The 19,589-nt window shown below is 39.9% G+C and overlaps 1 protein-coding gene across 1 annotated transcript in view; it reads left to right on the top strand.

Annotated features, from left to right (window-relative positions):
- The first annotated feature begins 10,413 nt into the window (after positions 1-10,413).
- The window catches only part of COL22A1 (collagen type XXII alpha 1 chain), a 108,156-nt gene continuing 98,980 nt past the window's right edge, over positions 10,414-19,589 (top strand). Inside the window, exon 1 of the mRNA XM_053466159.1 lies at positions 10,414-10,688. The gene's annotated coding sequence lies outside the window, so the exon portion shown is untranslated. The remainder of the gene's footprint in view (positions 10,689-19,589) is intronic.

Raw genomic sequence — 19,589 nt, 5'->3', positions numbered from 1 at the left:
CTGTATACAGCGCTGGGGGTATATTACTGTATACAGCGCTGGGGGGTTATATTACTGTATACAGCGCTGGGGGTTATATTACTGTATACAGCACTGGGGGTTATATTACTGTATACAGTGCTGGGGGTTATATTACTGTATACAGTGCTGGGGGTTATATTACTGTATACAGTGCTGGGGGTTATTACTGTATACAGTGCTGGGGGGTTATATTACTGTATACAGCGCTGGGGGGTTATATTACTGTATACAGCGCTGGGGGTTATATTACTGTATTCAGCGCTGGGGGTTATATTACTGTATACAGCGCTGGGGGATTATATTACTGTATACAGCACTGGGGGTTATATTACTGTATACAGCGCTGGGGGGTTATATTACTGTATACAGCGCTGGGGGTTATATTACTGTATACAGCGCTGGGGGGTTATATTACTGTATACAGCTCGGGGGTTACATTACTGTATACAGCTGTAGGGGGGTTACATTACTGTATACAGTGCTGGGGGTTATATTACTGTATATAGCTCGGGGGGTTACATTACTGTATACAGTGCTGGGGGTTATATTACTGTATACAGCGCTGGGGGTTATATTACTGTATACAGCGCTGGGGGTTATATTACTGTATACAGCGCTGGGGGTTTATATTACTGTATACAGCTCGGGGGTTACATTACTGTATACAGTGCTGGGGTTTATATTACTGTATATAGCTCGGGGGGTTATGTTACTGTATACAGTGCTGGGGGTTATATTACTGTATACAGCGCTGGGGGTTATATTACTGTATACAGCGCTGGGGGTTATATTACTGTATACAGCGCTGGGGGTTATATTACTGTATACAGTGCTGGGGGGTTATATTACTGTATACAGCGCTGGGGGTTATATTACTGTATACAGCGCTGGGGGTTATATTACTGTATACAGTGCTGGGGTTATATTACTGTATACAGCGCTGGGGGGTTATATTACTGTATACAGCACTGGGGGGTTATATTACTGTATACAGCGCTGGGGGTTATATTACTGTATACAGCGCTGGGGGGTTATATTACTGTATACAGTGCTGGGGGGTTATATTACTGTATACAGCACTGGGGTTATATTACTGTATACAGCGCTGGGGGGTTATATTACTGTATACAGTGCTGGGGGTTATATTACTGTATACAGCACTGGGGTTATATTACTGTATACAGCGCTGGGGGGTTATATTACTGTATACAGCGCTGGGGGGTTATATTACTGTATACAGCACTGGGGTTATATTACTGTATACAGCGCTGGGGGGTTATATTACTGTATACAGCACTGGGGGGTTATATTACTGTATACAGCGCTGGGGGGTTATATTACTGTATACAGCGCTGGGAGTTATATTACTGTATACAGTGCTGGGGGTTATATTACTGTATACAGGGCCGGCCTTTGGGGTGTGCGACCTGTGCGACCGCACAGGGCGCCACACTCCAGGGGGCGCCGCCGCCGCCGGGTCCTCCCCCGCCGCCGCTGCTGCCGCTGCCGCTGCCACCGCCGCCGCGGGGTCCTCCTCCGCAGCCGCCACGGGGTCCTCCGCCGCTGCCGCCGCGGGGTCCTCCGCCGCTGCTGCTGCCGCCCCCCCTCTCCCCCTCTGCACCTAAATGAAAACATTGTTGTTTTTTTTTGTTGTTGGTTTTTTTAACTTTATTTAACAACCTCCATGTTAAATAAAGTTTTTTTAACTTTATTTAACATGGAGGATGCTAAATAAAGTTAAAAAAACCAACAACAAAAAAAACCAACAATGTTTTCATTTATGTCCCGGGCAGGGGCGCCGAGCGGTTGCTCGTGAAGTTCTCAGCAACCGCTCGACGCCCCTTACTCTCCGTGACTCCGTCGCGGTGCCGGCGCTCAACATGAAATGCCGGCAGGACTCCTCAAGGTGAGTTAGGATAAGGAGAAGGGTTAGGATAGTTTGAAGGGGCAGAGGGGGGTAGTTTGAAGGGGCAGAGGGGGGGTAGTTTGAAGGGGCAGAGAGGGGAGTAGTTTGAAGGGGCAGAGAGGGGAGTAGTTTGAAGGGGCAGAGGGGGGGGGGTAGTTTGAAGGGGCAGAGGGGGGGTAGTTTGAAGGGGCAGAGGGGGGGTAGTTTGAAGGGGCAGAGGGGAGTAGTTTGAAGGGGCATAGGGGGTAGTTTGAAGGGGCGGGGGGTAGTTTGAAGGGGCAGGGGGGGTAGTTTGAAGGGGCAGGGGGGGTAGTTTGAAGGCACGGGGGGGTAGTGAGGGGGGGCGCCAGAGGAGTAGTTCGCACAGGGCGCCGGAACACCTAAGGCCGGCTCTGACTGTATACAGCGCTGGGGGGTTATATTACTGTATACAGTGCTGGGGGGTTATATTACTGTATACAGCGCTGGGGGTTATATTACTGTATACAGTGCTGGGGGTTATATTACTGTATACAGCGCTGGGGGTTATATTACTGTATACAGCGCTGGGGGTTATATTACTGTATACAGTGCTGGGGGGTTATATTACTGTATACAGCGCTGGGGGGTTATATTACTGTATACAGCACTGGGGGGTTATATTACTGTATACAGCGCTGGGGGGTTATATTACTGTATACAGCGCTCCCACATTTTCATCGGAGACCCTAAAAATATATTTCTTTCTGGCCGTCCAGTGCGGCCCTTTAACCAAAAAGCATTCCTCCTCCACGCTCCCTATCATCATCTGGGTTGGTCTCATGCAGATCATTCTATGTCATTTGAGAAACCACCATCCAAAAAAAGATTGTGATATATAATTTTTAGCCGATGCTCGTGTATTTAAGGTCGTTTTAAATATTTTCTTTAAACCACTTTACTGTTTACATACAAAATACACAAACTCTCGTATTGTTACATTGTGTTCGGAATATCGTCAACAATCAGAGCACCCGGGTGGTGAGGAATATGACTGCCATCAGAAATCTTGGTTTGCCCCCTGGGCCTCAGGGATTTTGCCCCAATTTCAGGGTCTCAGGGTAAAAGGAGGAGATTCTCGGGGTCACACGGTCTGAAGCTGTCTCCTTCCTATTCTTCCCCCGTTGTAATCATATATAAGACTCCCAGTTGGTGCTTTTGCTCCCAGTATGTTATGGTTGAAATCCCTGCTTGAATGCAGGTGACTCAATTAAGTGTATCTTTAAATAATGACAAGTCAGGGTTTCCATGGTCCAGACTCCCCTGCTTGCCCAGGTCCGATGCGCCGGGACAGACTGTATAATTATAATAATGATATTAAAATGTAGAGGTTCAAAGTAAAAAGCACGGAAAGGAAAGATAATGAGCCGCCGGCCGTCAGATCCGCTTCCCAAGTAGTTTCAAGCGGCTGAGAAAAAATTGTTAAACTTACTGAAAAAGGCAACCGTTTTTATCTTCATTATACAGATAATTGTACTGCATTAGCCTCATTCTTCTTAAAAAGGCCATGGCATTATCAAGCGGCATTCCGCGTCTAATATTGAATATTTTTATAATGCGCGGTTAAATGGTACAGATAATAAACCTTTTATGACTTATTTGTGGTCTAAAAAAAGTTTAAAAGGCAGCATTTTGGAGCTTTTATACCGGAGCCAATCCGGAGACTCCAATATTATTAAAGTGACAGTAAAGGTCAAGCAAATGCTTGAAAATTACAACTTAAAAAAGAGACAATTTGCCCCATTTACCTTATCTTTATATAATTGGCCAGCAGCAGAAGAAAATGTGATATCTTGCATTTTCACATAGAATTTGCCGGCCCATTCGGCCCATCTCAAGCATGTTTAGGTGCTGCTAAAAATTGTGACGGACGGCTGTTCCATTTTTCTACTACCCTCACAATTACTCATCAGGATACCCGGGAACGCTATTGGTTTGACCCGGAGTCCCCCGCTGAAGTGCTGCTTCCCCGGGTCTCTGAGTCCCTTTGCATTCTCTGGGGAAGGGGCGTGGCCATTAACAACATCCCCACCCTCTCCCAACCCATTTAATATTATCTGGGGCTAGGCTCCTCCCCTTACAAAGCCACTCCCTTGAGAGAGGAAGAGCTCCTGGGAACAGTCATAACAGGACTGGATCCTTTATATGCTACATTTTACGAGCATGAAGTAATACACAATGTATCGGGCGGTCTTAGCCTAGTTCCATCAGACCCTTTGAATGTAGGGACTGTAAGAAACGACGCAGATATTGTTGGCGCTATAGAAATAAAAAAATATATATGAAGATACTGAATACATACAGATTCACGGGACGTCACAGAAGTCTCTGCTTTGTCTCACATTCCTATCTTGTGATTTAAATCTTTATTAAAAATTTCCGCTGTGTGTAAAATTCTTGTAAATATTCCTCTTACAAGCGGATTTAGTCGCCTTGCGGCAAAAAAAAGATAAATTCACGTAAGTATTTATTGGTGATACAAAGAATAAACCTGCGAGGGAGCGTGTTCAAAGTGTCTATCCCGTGCATGTTTAAATTTCCTCACTGTATTAACCTCTTCCACCTCTGCTGGGAGGCTGTTCCACTAATCTACCACCCTCTCAGTGAAGTAAAGCGCCCTCACATTACATTTAAGCCAAATATAGGCAGATATAGAGGAAAAAAGCATGTGCGTATATAATTCAATCCTACTGCCACAGGGATTCATTCATTATTAGGAATACCTGAATAACATTATCTTGGGCGACATCACATGACCCGAATTGAATGAGAGGTCAAGGTACCTGTAGATGACCTTAAAGATTAAAAAAACAAACAAAAAAAGTTCAGACATGAAAGTGAAGATTTATGGAGAAATTTAAATACTTCACACATAATCTGATCATAAAATCATAATAATAATAATAATCATAATAATGTGTTATTTATTATTAATAATACATCTAATCATATAAATTATGTTAATCATAAACTAAAATATTCAGCAGAGTAATTATTGTTGTACTTTATAGTTCTATATAATAATAATAATAATAATAATATAGTATTTATTATTAATAATACAGCTAATCATATAAATTATGTTAATTATAAACTAAAATATTCAGCAGAGTAATTATTGTTGTACCATATAGTTCTATATAATAATAATAATAATAATATAGTATTTATTATTAATAATACAGCTAATCATATAAATTATGTTAATTATAAACTAAAAAATTCAGTAATTATTGTTGTACTCTATAGTTCTATATAATAATAATAATAAAATATAAACTAACCTATCTTATTTTATCAGATTATATACTTTGATTTATATTAAAGTAAATTTCATTAGATATTAATAAGCATAAGAACACACAATTATGGAAAGATTTGTGCCGTGATACTTTGTTACTTTGACGGAAAAGCCTTAGAAATAAAGACATTTTATATTATGCAAGAAATTCCAAATAACATTTTATAAATATAAAAAAAATATATTTTTTGAATACACAACACTTTTTAGGTACATTTTGCATCTATATGGAAATGAAGAAAAAAACCACATGATTTTCTCAGTTTTAGGTTACACTTTTTTCAGTTACTAAAATAATCAGTGTAGTTTTTATAGTTAGTTTCTCAACTTTCAGTTAAAAACTGGACAAAATGTCAAATATTAGATGAATATTTCTGACAAAGCAATGTACTTCCCATACGACATCATTAAGTATTCATCCGCTGCTAATCATGCGCAATGCAGAGGTTTTTGTTTTTTTAAAGCAAAATAATAATAATAAAATTATACTAAAATGATTGCTTTTATTTTTTGGGGTCGGTATGCATGGCGCGTTTAATTTATTGTTTGTAACAGGTTACGCGTTTGAGTGAGTGCTGTACAGCTGACACTTGTAGACAGATGGTGATCATAAATAAAAAGACGTGAAGGTATTTCTCTAGTAGATCCTGGAATGCCCTGTCGGTATTTCTGCCTTAAAAACACTCTCTTTCTGCGGAATACGTTTTCATAACATGTTTAAATTCCGTCACTGTATTAGCCTCTACCACTTCTGATGGGAGGCTGTTCCACTTATCAACCACCCTCTCGGTAACGTACAACCTCCTTACGTTCCATCTAAACCTCTGATCCTCTAGTGTTAGATTCCGGTCTCTCTCTCTATTATCTGATTTTTCTTGGGATCTGGCATCTCTTCAACTTAACTAATTTAGTAAAAGATTGTGCTTTTTTTGTCAATTTATGTAATTGTTTTATTTTGGACACAAGGCGCAATTTAATTTAAGACCTGAAGTCTGTGTATAAATGTGACACAACTTGCATTATGCAAGACAAACGCCCCAACTCCTCATCATGCCTCCTTAGAATGGCTCAGTCTTAATCATGCAGCTGGACTCTCTGACTAATGAAAGTCTATGGAGCAACGGACTTCATTAGCATTGCCATAAAGCGTCAGCTCAGTGTGGTGTTTGACCTGGGGAAGTCACACAAAATATCACATGATTGACAGCAACGGCGGCTCCAGGTTTATATTCTGTAAATATTCCTTATAATGTAATGTGAATTGTATAGTATTTCTGTTGACCCTATAGAAAGAAAATATATATAAAAACATATAAATCGGGTCCACCACAACAGGTATATATGGCACCTTATTTATACATTTTGCTATACAAAAAAGTTATACTTATACAATGACACATTCTAGCCCAGGCTGACTAGGCCCAGGCCTAGGGCGGCAAATCCAAAGGGGGCGATGGATCTCTCTCTCGGACGATCAGACCTCCCCGTGTCCCGCTACTGAGCGGCCCCGTTACGGTTATCTTTGATCTTCCCCCAACCATGGAGGCCGAGCCGCATTAAAAAACTCTCTGCACCTTTAAGTCACAGAGCTCCAGCATATGATGTCACATCACAGCGCCCTGCGGAGGGCATGACATGTGAGGCCTAGGGCACCGCCCACGTGCATCACTTCCTCCCCGAGCTTTCCTCCATTCCAATCTTTACCTGATATAACTTCCAATCTAGTAGAACCTCCTCTGGGACCAACAACCGGTAATGGAGGTGACTAGAAGATAAGTATTAAAAATATTACATAAAAATATTAAATTTCCATTTATTTAGAATATTTTAAAAAAAGATATTCTAATAAATTCTTCAGGATTCAAAGTTTTTTGTTTGCTTTTTTCCAGGGCCTGATTTTGTTTCATGTTACCCATTTTAGTTTAATATTTTGCGCTCAAAAGCTAATTGATACAAACTGCTGAGCAACCTATATACCTGTTATATATATATATATATATATATGGGTGCTATATAGGTTAATGGAATGTACATTTTTTTGTACATACTATATATATATATATATATATACTGTATATATATGATATATAGATACATACAATATATATGTACTGTATATATTGTGTATATATAGAATTATTTTTCTGCATTAAGATATTTCTATGTTATTATTATGTTGCTGATTGTGTACAAATTACATAAAATTCTAAGCATATAGCACAAGATATATGTAGTTTTTGTTAAATTATTGCATATTTTTGAATGACCTTTGCCCTCTTCTCCTTCTCCACCAATCTAACTCGCGTTCATGTTCTTGTCAATTTTCCATTGTCCTTTATTGTAGCAGCGCTACGGAATCTGCTGGCGCTATATCATTTAAGTTAATGTCATTTTTTTTTATGCTAAAAGAAGGGAAAGGAGCCCGTTCCAGTCTTAACATCTTATCTGGAGATTGTGTGAACCTTTGCATTGAACGCATTCTACGTAATTTGTCCAAAGGCCGGGCGTATTTGTAAAGACTCGAGGACATGTGAGACATCTCTACGATCCTTGAACGTGAACCAACACATCCCTGGCGCATGATCTCAAGGTCTGCTTAAGAACAGCTTAGCGCGGGATACGTCTCAAGTTGGGATTGTTTAAATTTACTTACCTGCCTAAAGCTAATGGTGGGTTTTACCGAGGAGGAATAATTGTCTTCATGATCATAGGATCGGCAACATCCTATGATACAAACCCCTCTCCCCTTCCCTTTATTTTAATGTTATTATGTAACATATTAGATTTATTTATGTATATATTAGAGGTTATGAACAAAAATGATGCCGGTGCAAAGTGGTCTTCTCGCCATGGCAACCACTAGAATGCTTTAGGCGGCAAAAATGTAGCACTGGTTGCTCTGGTGATAGGCCTAGGTCGGTGCGGTCCAGGTTGGAAGGTCCCTTTCTAAACTATTTTGAACCGGAATGGGGAGACAGGAACATATCGGGGTCATGTGACCTGCAGTGACCCTGTGCGTCAAAAGCCAGAAGGAAAGATGCGGGAGCAGCAAGCGGTAAGCAGGGACGGGAGGTAGGATATATGTATACGTGTCTGCAGATATATGTATGTTTGGATGTGCACTTGTGTGTGTGTGTGAGCATGAATGTGTACTTTTGTGTGTCTGTGTGAGCATGGATATATAAGTGAGGTGAGATGGAGTGTGTGTTAGTGTGTATGATTGTGTTTAATTTGTGTAATTATGTTTACATGTGTTGTATGTTGGAAGGGGGGGCAAAGAAGGCACAGACAAGTTGTGTGGGGGAATGATGGAACAGACTAGCTGGGTTTACCAGTAGAAGACTTTTTGTATTTTAGTTGCAATTCCGCACATAGCCACCAGGGGGTTCTTACTGCATTCCCTGTATGTGTTATATATCTATTATTATTATTTATTGTTTTATATAGCGCCATCACATTCCGTAGCGCTGCACAATGGGTAGACAGGACATAACAAGTAGCACGTAACAACATATTGACTAACGGAGACAACAGGTGAGGAGGGCCCGGCTCAGACGAGCTCAAATTGGTGGATACATGTTGGACAGGATCAGGTGCATTGAGAATGTTTTTTGCTAAATGTTTTAAATTGAGTCATTTTACATAGTACAGGGCAGGCTAAGCCCTTCCTGAATGAAAAGCTCACTGGGGTGGCTATTCAGAATGCAATATCGAAAAGGTTTATCTCACCCACACACCACGCCTCGGTAATTATTCTTTAGATATATGAGATTTTTATTTATGTTTCTAAGTGTGTTTTGTTTACATTCCTTACAGACTAAAATATCATATTTTTATAATATATAAAATTATATTTATTATATAAAATATATATTTATTAAGTGGATTTTTCTAAATGTTGTCAAACTTTTCCCAAATGTTGTTATTTTACAGTTTTATACATTAAATAACCCATATAATTACACTTAGAGATTAAAATGAATTAAAAACCCAAATTCTGTGTATACCGCGGGAGCAAACATCTTTATTTTTTAAAAGCGAATGGCCTAAGTGAAAATCAACACAACTTTGGATTACTCTGTCTGCAAAGTGTATCTGTTACTTTTCTGAAACCAAGTCTATGATGATCCCTCTGTTTCAGATCCTGTGATCAGGCATGCAGGTCTGCAGATCCTTGCTTGCTGATCACCGTGTGATCAGCTACAGTGAGAAGAGGGGTAAACCGAGGGGGAAAAAATAAATACATACATTGCATTCAAAATTAACTATTAATGAGGAATAAACTTCATCAGCAGTCTCTGAGCGCTATAAAAACCTAGTCATGCTTTACAGAGAGCATTGGAAATATTTAAAATAGTAATATAATAATAATAAAAGTGAAAAATCTAAACAAAAGTATTTAAGCAGCATAAAATATAGGGGAGGACTTAGCTCTCCAACATTTATTATAAAAAGTATATATATATATATATATAATAAAGCCTTAAAATATTGAGATATATTTTAAAAAGGAAGAAAAAAAGTTCTTCTTTAGGGTAATAACATGTGTAGGGGTTAAAATGACAAATGTGAATGTTGTAAATGCATGGACTTTGGCACTTAAGGGGTTAAAATAAGCATAATATATAGGGGAGGACTTGACTCTCCAACATTTATTCTAAAAATAATATCTATATAATAAAGCCTTAAAATATTGAGATATATTTTAAAAAGGGAGAAAAAAAAGTTGCTCTTTAGGGTAGGGGTTAAAATGACAAATACTGAATGCTGTAAATGCATGGACTTTGGCACTTAAGGGGTTAAAATAAGATGGATCCCTGCTTTTTTTGGTGGCTTTCTGAACCTGCTCCCAGAGTTTGCTCTCCAGCCTCTCCCTCCTGCCTGTCTCTGTCAAACTAAAAAATAAAAATAAAAGTTATTTCAGATGCTGCTGTAAAGGGGACCAAAATACCCAGTAAAAAAAAAAAAAAAAAAAAAGATGAGTTGGGGGCTATAATTGGAGAGGGAGCTGTCAGCCTCTGCTGCTCTTTCTTCTCCCTTCTGACATGGTGGCTCCAGTAACCCAACCCTTCTCCCCAACCCCCTCCTCCTCAAAGTCCCAGACAGCTCACCCTCTCTTGTCTACTTCACTTTAGGATTTGGATCCCCTCCCTACAGAGTAAGAAGCTCCTCCATTCTGTGCATGCACCCCCCTGCCCCTAAGCATAGGATCATTGTCCCTGTTCCTGGAATTCCTTGCCTGCTTCCTTATTCCGCTGCCCACATCTCCAGCTACTTGGACTTAGGATGTAAACTTCATCTAACATTTTTTATTTTTACTATTATTTTGGGGGCTATTGATGGTTTTTGTTGCCCCTTTGAGGCAGTGAGGGGAGTTCTGTATTGTGCCCCCCACTCAATGACAGAGGTTGGAGAGTTTGAGGCTACCCCTGGATGCTGGTGGTAAGAAGTGTTGATCATTTATTACCCTTTTCTTGGAAATTGCACCTGCTCCGTTGGGATTGCATTGTGTTATTTGAAATATGAATTATTTATCTTTTTGTTTACACAGATTTGTTTACTGATGTTTACTGATTGTCTACTAATATCCAAACATTAGGTAAATATTTTTCACGATTATTCATACTCATTCATTCACGGATACATTGTATCAATGATGAATGATCTCTGCCTGGATTAAAGGATCGTATTCTTTTTTTCCTGATTAAATTATAGAAAGTAATACTGAAGGAATTTATTAGTATTATTATTATTATTATTATTATTATTATTATTATTATTATTATTTTATATTTTTAATTTATATAGTGCAAACAATTTGCCCAGCACTTCTTACAGTCCATACATTAAAACTAGATAAAACTAGAATTGACAGACTAAGACGAGCCGAGGAGCTGGCTCTAAGGAAGTTTTACTTTAAGGAAGTTTTACTTTACACAGAAGGTGGTAGATAAGCGGAACAGCCTCCCAGCAGAAGTGGTAGAGGGTAATACAGTGAGGGGATTAAACATGCATGGGATAGACATACGGCTCCTGAATCTAAGACGAGACCAACGACTGATTAAGGTTTGAGTCGTTACAGCAGGAGAAACGGGCGACTAGACGGGGGCCGAATGGGTCAAATTGTATGTTTCTGAGGTCTGTGTGCGTCTCATTTACATGTTTTTAGCAACTTAACCCAAAAACTCAATATTTAGATCTTTATTGCTTGTTTTTCTTTAACTTATGTTAAAATTATTTTTTTACTTAAAATTGTGATCCTGCCGTTGTGGATCGGATATTGTACATTTGTAATATCTTTTAGTTGCATTAGATTGTAAGCTCTGAGGGTTGAGCCTCATATCACCCGAGGCATTGTGTGCTGTCAGTGCTATATGTATGTGTAAATAGTTTTTCTTTTTTGTAGGGGATGGGGGGGCGGTTTGCATACGTGGGTTAACTCTTTCACTGCTGGACATTTGACAACATTTTCTTAACAAGGAATCAGCACGGAAAGGGTTAGAAAAGCCAAGGCTTTCTTCCAATATGACAGACTCATTTTTTTGGATATCTGGGTAATTTTTAGATTATCAGATTTCCTTTAAGTCTGGAAATCCCCAGATATTTGTGTGTCATTCCCCCCCCCCCCCAAAAAAAAAGAAATATATCAAAAAGTTTTGCTATGTATGTATAATTTTGGAAATATACATTTTATTGCATTTTTTTCTAGCTCGTAACAGCAATATATATAATTTACCTCCCTGCGCACGCTGCTATGTATACACATATATAATAGATATGTTGGTGGCTATAAATATGTCTAATTACTCATAGCAGCAAAATAGAGCTGACTACCAATCCCATGACTCTCAGAACCCCTAAAATCCTTAAATTACTCAATCTGGGGTTTTTTTTTTTCATTTCTGGTTAAATGGAAAAAAAACCTACATTTGAAAATATTTACATTCCCTTAGCTCTTATCCTGCTCCTGGTATCTTTTGGGGACCGCCTGGCATGGGTTGCGTTTGTAGTACATCGGTATATTTCCCTCTGTTGCTTCTAGAGGATTAGTAAGGAAGCCGGGAATTTATAACGTATGCAACGCCCAGCGACAGAATAAAAGTGGGTGACGATGCCTGGGTATATCTCGGACTTCCCTTGGTGACATCAGGGCCAGACTGGAGATTAAAATTGTCCCGTGGCGCTTTAAGGCCAGCTGCTGAACAAACGATATATGCAGCCGCCTGCTGGATACAAGTGGCCACACGCCGCACTCTTTCCCATCTATAGCGTGTGACCGCGTGTATCAAGCTGGGGGCCACACAGCAAAGGTATGTAGGAGGCACCATCAGGCATTAGCCTGGTTTGCCCATTGGCCAGTGCGAATCCTGTGTGCATTGATGGCTATTAATTGGCAGCACCTGAGAGTTCTAATTACTTTCTTTTTTTTTAGTAAAGATTATAATTTTATTGGGCAGCTGATGTGTTATAGATCCCAAGTTTTTAAGACTATCTAGGTCTCTTCATTATACTTGAAGAACAAACCCAGATAGACTGTAAAGCTTGCAATCTCTTATAGCCAATAAAGGTACCAAAGTTGCTCTTGTTCTTTCTGCGGGTAACAGAACAAATAATGGCCGACCGGGTTCTATGTCTTTATGGAAGAACATTTCCTTCCACGTTCCCCAACTTTCTACTTTGCTCCATGGCAAGAGAAATTGCCAGTGATGTCACACAAGGGTAGTATCAAAAAGAAATGCATTCTATCCAAATTACATGGCTGTACCACAACATCACACCGTGCCTTTAACTCTAACAGTAGATCTTCTAATCTTACTTTAATGGTTCACTGTATTCCTATGTTCTAGGTTAAGACCTACCTAGAACCTTACGTTACTAGACCTCTTCCTCTATAAAGGCTTCGTTTATCTCGTTTTGGGCTGTAAATGGAAGAACAGGGTATTTCTTCATCTGCCTGTAGCTGACAGGTGTTATGATATTGATATTTAATTAGGTAAAATGACGTTTCCGTATGAGAAAGTCTTGATAGGTGGATTCTAGCTCAGTTTGTAGCTGCCAGACGTGGACAGTTGGCAGCTACTTTCTGGAATATTGTAATTCTTACTGTGTTTTATAATAAAAAATGAATTTTTCTCAGCTTAATACATGATCAGCAGTAGAAATATCTATTTTTAAAATAATATCTAAGGCCCGGTCCCGCTGGGCTGTGCTTCACGGCTCTGCAGATACAGGCTTCGTTTATGTATTATGGTGGAACAGATATCATTAAGGATGCAATTGTGTTAGAGAACTAAGCCAAGCATTGTTTTATAGAACTTTTATCAAGTCTGAAAGGGTTAAACGTTCTTTGTTTCCAGAGTAAGTCTGGCTTATTCCCACAGCACTGGGGTTAGATCTTTCCAATATTCTGGGTCAGGGGTCCTTCATCATTGTCTTCTCTCTGTAGGGTAAATATGGAAGAGGGCTTTTCTGTTCATGTCTTTTATGAAAGTTACAAGTAACCTCGCATAGAAAGGGCTGATAGTGAATGGAGTCATCCTATGGACACTGATCACAGTCCTAAGGTTAATTTTGTGCCACTGGAATAGTCACCCAAGGACCAGCTAAAGAAAAACTCCCACTAGTATCAGAATAAAAATATTTTTGCATAATATAATGTATGCGTATGAGTTCTTGCTCTGTTGTCTGACCCCAATTTTCTAGACAGACGTCCTGACTCCTTATATTTATATACTGTATATATATATATATATATATATATATATAATATATATATATATATATATATATATATAATATATATATATATATATATATATATATATATTATATTACTGTATACAGCGCTGGGGGGGTTATATTACTGTATACAGCGCTGGGGGGGTTATATTACTGTATACAGCGCTGGGGGGTTATATTACTGTATACAGCGCTGGGGGTTATATTACTGTATACAGCGCTGGGGGGTTATATTACTGTATACAGCGCTGGGGGTTATATTACTGTATACAGCGCTGGGGGTTATATTACTGTATACAGGGCTGGGGGGTTATATTACTGTATACAGCGCTGGGGGGTTATATTACTGTATACAGCGCTGGGGTTATATTACTGTATACAGACCTGGGGGGTTAAATTACTGTATACAGCACTGGGGGTTATATTACTGTATACAGCGCTGGGGGGGTTATATTACTGTATACAGCACTGGGGGTTATATTACTTTATACAGCACTGGGGGTTATATTTCTGTATACAGCGCTGGGGCGGTGATATTACTGTATACAGCGCTGGGGGTTATATTACTGTATACAGCGCTGGGGTTATATTACTGTATACAGCGCTGGGGGGTTATATTACTGTATACAGCGCTGGGGGGTTATATTACTGTATACAGCACTGGGGGTTATATTACTGTATACAGCTCTGGGGGGTTATATTACTGTATACAGCGCTGGGGGGTATATTACTGTATACAGCGCTGGGGGTTATATTACTGTATACAGCGCTGGGGGGTATATTACTGTATACAGCGCTGGGGGGGTTATATTATTGTATACAGCTCTGGGGGTTATATTACTGTATACAGCGCTGGTGGGTTATATTACTGTATACAGTGCTGGGGGTTATATTACTGTATACAGCGCTGGGGGTTATATTACTGTATACAGCGCTGGGGGTTATATTACTGTATACAGCGCTGGGGGGTTATATTACTGTATATAGCGCTGGGGGGTTATATTACTGTATACAGCGCTGGGGGTTATATTACTGTATACAGCGCTGGGGGTTATATTACTGTATACAGCGCTGGGGGGGTTATATTACTGTATACAGCGCTGGGGGGTTATATTACTGTATACAGCGCTGGGGGTTATATTACTGTATACAGCGCTGGGGGGTTATATTACTGTATACAGGGCTGGGGGGTTATATTACTGCATACAGCGCTGGGGTTATATTACTGTATACAGAGCTGGGGGGTTAAATTACTGTATACAGCACTGGGGGTTATATTACTGTATACAGCGCTGGGGGGGTTATATTACTGTATACAGCACTGGGGGTTATATTACTTTATACAGCACTGGGGGTTATATTTCTGTATACAGCGCTGGGGGTTATATTACTGTATACAGTGCAGGGGGTTATTACTGTATACAGTGCTGGGGGGTTATATTACTGTATACAGCGCTGGGGGTTATATTACTGTATACAGTGCTGGGGGGTTATATTACTGTATACAGCGCTGGGGGGTTATATTACTGTATACAGCGCTGGGGGGGATATATTACTGCATACAGCGCTGGGGGGTTATATTACTGTATACAGCGCTGGGGGGTTATATTACTGTATACAGCACTGGGGGTTATATTACTGTATACAGCTCTGGGGGTTATATTATTGTATACAGCGCTGGGGGGTTATATTACTGTATACAGTGCTGGGGGTTATATTACTGTATACAGCGCTGGGGGTTATATTACTGTATACAGCGCTGGGGGTTATATTACTGTATACAGTGCTGGGGGGTTATATTACTGTATACAGCGCTGGGGGTTATATTACTGTATATAGCGCTGGGGGGTTATATTACTGTATACAGCGCTGGGGGTTATATTACTGTATACAGCGCTGGGGGTTATATTACTGTATACAGCGCTGGGGGTTATATTACTGTATACAGCGCTGGGGGTTATATTACTGTATACAGCGCTGGGGGGTTATATTACTGTATACAGCGCTGGGGGTTATATTACTGTATACAGCGCTGGGGGGTTATATTACTGTATACAGCGCTGGGGGTTATATTACTGTATACAGCGCTGGGGGGTTATATTACTGTATACAGCGCTGGGGGTTATATTACTGTATACAGCGCTGGGGTTATATTACTGTATACAGCGCTGGGGTTATATTACTGTATACAGTGCTGGGGGTTATTACTGTATACAGCGCTGGGGGTTATATTACTGTATACAGCGCTGGGGGGGTTATATTACTGTATACAGCGCTGGGGGGTATATTACTGTATACAGCGCTTGGGGTTATATTACTGTATACAGCGCTGGGGTTATATTACTGTATACAGTGCTGGGGGTTATTACTGTATACAGCGCTGGGGGTTATATTACTGTATACAGCGCTGGGGGGTTATATTACTGTATACAGCGCTGGGGGGTATATTACTGTATACAGCGCTTGGGGTTATATTACTGTATACAGCGCTGGGGTTATATTACTGTATACAGTTCTGGGGGGTTATTACTGTATGCTGGCTGGGAGAGGTATTATTGTATACATCGCTGGGGTTTAGGCTCAACTTGTGTTTGTCATTTAAGACGCATTGCTTTCCCGCAGAACCTCCACACTTGAAACGGAGTAATGTAAAGGTGAGGGGTAAACATGTTATGAGAACCTCAGAGTTGTTGTGGTAAAGAGCTCTCATCATGCTCAGGCAACCCCTGGAAAAGTGCCAGTAGCTGAAATGTAAGTCAGTCAACCTTAAAATAAATGGTTAATAAAAGAGGGACTTAAGAACCATGAAATGATTCCTTGCTTCTGTGTCAATAATATTTGTTTAATTAAACAACTTTCAACTACAAACTATTTAGGAAGCTTTAAAATTAAAAAAGAAATTAAAATGTGATTCTTTCTTTTGTTAACCCATATTAGCCGAGCTCAGCTATTGTTATAGTCATTAAAATGATTATCCAGAAAATAATTAGCTTACAACTGCCTGGAAAATGCCTAAAAAAGCCCCCCCCCCCATATATAATAGGATGGATTAGGCTGTAAAGCGATTCCGCAAAAGGGAACAATAAAATATGTTTATTGGGTTGAAATCCACTCATTCTGTAAAAAGAGATTATGAAAAGCATTAGATTATAGAAAGCATTCTTTTTAAAATAAAAGATTTTTTTTTCATTAAATTGAAATGGAAACTTTTATTTCTATATCCTGCGCCAAGTGCAGCGCCTGATACTTATCAATGTGTAATTTTTTTGGTAAATTACTACATAATTACTTATGAAAGACATTCCTTGTATTAAACTACGCGCTATAAAGGGTCACTATAACGGGAAACGATCACAATGCGTTATGAAGGGCAATCCCCTGTGAATTGTTTAAGCAGTGACTGCAAACTCTATTTTAGAATTAGGGGTTCATTACCCCATATGGTAGCCTGATGAGGTGATGCGTTAGTTCAAGAGTCCTATACAAAATCTTAAATTGGGCAACTACATTCTTTGGAGAAGAAAGGCTTTGGAGAGACTTGTTATCTCAACAGTACGCACTCATTGAGTATTGTGTTTTAATTGCAATACCACACACAGCCACTAGGGGTTATCAAGAAACATGGATTATTACAGCATTTGCTCCCTGCTAAAACCCTCATTTTGGGGCTCATTTTATAAAATTGTGTTGGCCGTATAGGTTGTACACAAAATATACGGTACTTTGAACAACTATATTGCCAAGTCATTTAGCTTGACCTGCCCCCTGCACAAAACTTTGTTAGCCCGCTGGTAGCCAAACCATGATGAAACCAAATAAGTGAATGGATTGCTTCTATCTAAGGTCTGGATGGAGAGCTTTGGGCTATTTTATTACTGGGCTGCCAGCCCACCACTCACAACACGTCTGATGTATTGAAATTAGAAATTTTCTTCTTGGAAGGTGCCTTGTTCTTCTTCATCAAGTTGCTGAGAAGGTGGTAAATAAGTGGAACAGTCTACCAGCAGAAGTGGTAGAGGGTAATACAGTGAGGGCATTAAACATGCATGGGATAGGCATACGGCTCCTGAATCTAAGACGGGGCCAACGACTGATTAAGGTTTGAGTCTTTGCAGCAGGAGAAACGAGAAGACTAGAAGGGGGCCGAATGGGGCCGATTGGCCATCAAGTCCTGCTATTCCATGTAAGCTCCAGATTAGTGTAGATGAAAACTTTGCCCGTTTTGTGTCACACATTTCTTCAATTTATCCTGGCTAAGGAATTAAGCTTTTCAACTCACTCCTGACCTCTTACGAGTAATAATCACGCCATTGTTACCGTAGAATTTGTCTTGATTTGCAGAATCAATGGAAATAATAATCTCCCCACACAATTCATTCCTGTTCTAGAGTAAATATTCCAGAAAAAAATGCTGGTTTCGTAATTATTCCAATGTACATTTTATCATGAATTCAAGTTAAATCGCAGAGGGAGAAAAAAAACAAATCTTCACAGAAACAATGTTACTATTTTTCACTCCCAGAAGGTAAATGGCAATGAAATAACGTTGATGGCTTCTCCGTTTGTTATAGGAATGTTCTTTTACGATAAAATGCCGGAGGGTCAGATCCTCAAAGCAGAAATTATGTAATAAAATGTATACCTTCACGTTCTCAGCCGGGGCTTGTAGGGTGCGTGCTTCTAAAAGTAATAATTAAGATTCGTAACAAGTAGAACTACACAGTAAAGGTGTCAGGTTGTAAATCCTTTCTTTTATTTATATACTGCCAACGGACACAATAACATCGAATACTCACAGATAGACAAGCTGTATCAAAAGTTTGGGGTCGCTGAGCTGTTTTCATGCAAAACAAGGACATTTCTGGCTGTAACATAATTACAAAAAGGTTTCTAACCATCAATTATACTTCTAAACTTAAACTTGGATCAGCGAACACAACGTGCCATTGGAACACAGGAGTGATGGGAGTGATAAAGGGCCATTGGAACACAGGAGTGATGGGAGTGATAAAGGGCCGTTGGAACACAGGAGTGATGGGAGTGATAAAGGGCCATTGGAACACAGGAGTGATGGGAGTGATAAAGGGCCATTGGAACACAGGAGTGATGGGAGTGATAAAGGCCCATTGGAACCCAGGAGTGATGGGAGTGATAAAGGGCCATTGGAACACAGGAGTGATGGGAGTGATAAAGGGCCATTGGAACACAGGAGTGATGGGAGTGATAAAGGGCCATTGGAACCTAGGAGTGATGGGAGTGATAAAGGGCCATTGGAACACAGGAGTGATGGGAGTGATGATCACAATAGTATATACAGTAGTAACTGTTTATATATATATCAGTGTATTTAAGACCAGGCCGATATGGATTTAATACATTGTTTCTACATTATGTTACTTTCCTCACGTAATAAAACCATCATAACAATGTTATCTTTTAATATATGAACGTCTTTCAAATACTTTAACACCTGAACAGCAGAGGCCGCATACCTATAGTCTGCACAGCGGTGCGTTTCTGACATACTTCCCAAGCAGGGGACAGCGTGTTGGAGCGCGTACCGACATCGCTGCCATCTGCCCTCCCTACACACGCGTCTCGTTC

The sequence above is a fragment of the Spea bombifrons genome, chromosome 5 (genome assembly GCF_027358695.1).
Source record: "Spea bombifrons isolate aSpeBom1 chromosome 5, aSpeBom1.2.pri, whole genome shotgun sequence".
In the NCBI taxonomy this organism is placed as follows: Eukaryota; Metazoa; Chordata; class Amphibia; order Anura; family Pelobatidae; genus Spea; species Spea bombifrons.
Note: the sequence above shows the minus strand (reverse complement) of the source record. Positions and strands in the feature narration are given on the sequence as shown.